The 2,338-nt window shown below is 43.9% G+C and overlaps 1 pseudogene; it reads left to right on the forward strand.

Moving 5' to 3' along the window:
- Positions 1-817: 817 nt before the first annotated feature.
- On the forward strand, positions 818-1,596 carry LOC108536806 (proteasome subunit alpha type-6 pseudogene; annotated as a pseudogene).
- Positions 1,597-2,338: the final 742 nt, after the last annotated feature.

Here is a 2,338-nt window from a genome sequence, read left to right on the forward strand (position 1 = left end):
CAGGGGACAGGGAAGTGGTAAAGGGAAAGATGGAGTACTAAGGCATGCAGAGGTTGGAATCACGCTGGGGAGACCAGGAAGGGCTCGGTGATCACCATTAGATGGTTTATGTCAGAATTTTCCAGAACCCTATGGTGTGTTCCAATGTGGACTGACGCAGGACAGCAGAGGGTGTTTGGTACATGATGTGTTTGAGCAAAGATGTCCCAGGGAAGAAGAGAGTTAGAGGCTGAAACACACTCAGCTATCCTGTATCTAAATTGCGTGAAATCAACAAGGTTCCTCCTTCTCACTACCAATATTTATCTTCCTGATTTATCTCCCTGTGCCCCAGGAACACATCCCTCCACCTTTTTTCTGACCCTGATTTCCAAGATCACATCCTGGGTGGTTTCCTTTATTGCAATCTTTGAGCTCTATTTCCTATTCTGAAAGCATAATGCCCAGGAACACAGACTTCACCACTTACCAGGGTTTTAAAACCAACAGCAACAACGACCTTGGGTTGGTTACTTAACCCCTATGCCTCAGTGTCCTTACATGTGAGATGGGGATAATAAATGAGTGTGAAGTTTAGAATTGCTCGGTTTGTACATTAACTTCAGTTTTTAGAGAGTCTCCTGAACCACCCCTAGAAAGAATGTAAGGTATGAAGAGGCAAGATTTTCACGCGTTTTCTAGGTGTTAAGCCTAGAGGGGAACACAATGCCCTCCTGCCATTTTAGAAGGGCTACATTGTCTTGGCATGTGACTGCTTCAGTGAAGGGTAGCATTTAGATGACAAATAGTTGCATGTTAAAAACAAAAAAACTTGATTATGCTTAAAGTAGTGGTTCTACCAGCATGTCCCGTGGCAGCTGGTTTTGCCCACCACATTAAAATTTTTTTTGCCCCAGGGCCGGCACTACCAAGTAGAATATGCATATGCTTTTAAGGCTGTTAACCAGGGTGGCCTTACATCAGTAACTGCCAGAGGAAAAGACTGCTGTAATTATCATACAGAAGAAATACCTGACAAATTATCGGATTCCAGCCCAGTGACTCACTTATTCAAAATAACTGAAAACACTGGCTGTCACTGTGATGACCGGAATGACAACTAATAGCAGATCCCAGGTACAGAGGGCACGCTATGGGGCAGCTAACTGGAAATACAAGTATGGCTGAGATTCCTGTGGACATTCTGTGGAGAATTGCTGATACTGCTCAGAATGCTACAATGAGGTCCCCTGGTTGTTGTATGATTTTCATTGGTATAGATGAAGAGCAAGGCCCTCAGGTGTGAAAGTGTGATCCTCCAGGTTACGGCTGTGATTTAAAGCCACTGCAGCAGGAGTTAAACAAACTGAGTCAACCAGCTTCCTTGAAAAAAAAAGTGAAAAGAAATTTGATTTGATATTTGAACAGGCAGTGGAAACTGCAATTACATGCCTGTCTACTGTTTTATCAATTGATTTCAAACCTTCAGAAATAGAAGTTGGAGTAGTGACGGTTGAAAATCCTAAATTCGCGATTCATACAGAAGCAGAGATTGATGCGCTCACATTGTTGTTAGTTTACCAAATCCATGATGCCACTTACCTGTGTGTTTGGTAACATCAAACCATTATGGAGGTCCCTGGACTGAAAAAGGAGCTTCTCCCACTCCTCCTACCACTGAAGTGGTTAAGACTCTATAAATAAAAACAATGCTTTTGGAATCCCAGCATTTTGGGAGGCCAAGGCAGGTGCATTACCTGAGGTCAGGAGTTCGAGACCAGCCTGGCCAACATAGTGAAACCCCAGTCTATTAAAAATCCAAAAATTAGCCAGGCATAGTGGCGCATGCCTGTAATCCCAGCCACTTGGGAGGCTAAGGCACGAGAATCACTTCAACTCGGGAGGCAGAGGTTGCAGTGAGCCATGATTATGCCACTGCACTCCAGCCTGGGCAACAGAGCGAGACTGTCTCAAACAACAACAACTTTCAGCTGGGTGCTGTGGCGCATTCTTGTAATCCCAGCTACCCAGAAGGCTGAGGCAGTAGAATTGCTTGAGCCCAGGAATTTGAGACTGGCCTGGGCAACATAGAGAAACCCCATCTCTTAAAAACAACAGCAGTACTTCCAGTGGGCAGTAGCAACAACAGATAGGAATGAATACCATGTGGTTATAGAGATAGTAATCAATTGAGGTCATTTACAACAATCTGATTTCATTGTAGCCCTCATTCACCATCCATCCCATCATAAATACAACCAAAAGTGGTGCCCAATATAAATGGGAAGAACAGTCTGCAGTATCCTAACAGATGAGTTCTGTGGCCAAAAGAAAAGCCGGCTAAATGAGTTTTACATTT

Source organism: Rhinopithecus bieti, unplaced genomic scaffold, assembly GCF_001698545.2.
Source record: "Rhinopithecus bieti isolate Rb0 unplaced genomic scaffold, ASM169854v2 scaffold_14688, whole genome shotgun sequence".
NCBI classification, from domain to species: Eukaryota; Metazoa; Chordata; class Mammalia; order Primates; family Cercopithecidae; genus Rhinopithecus; species Rhinopithecus bieti.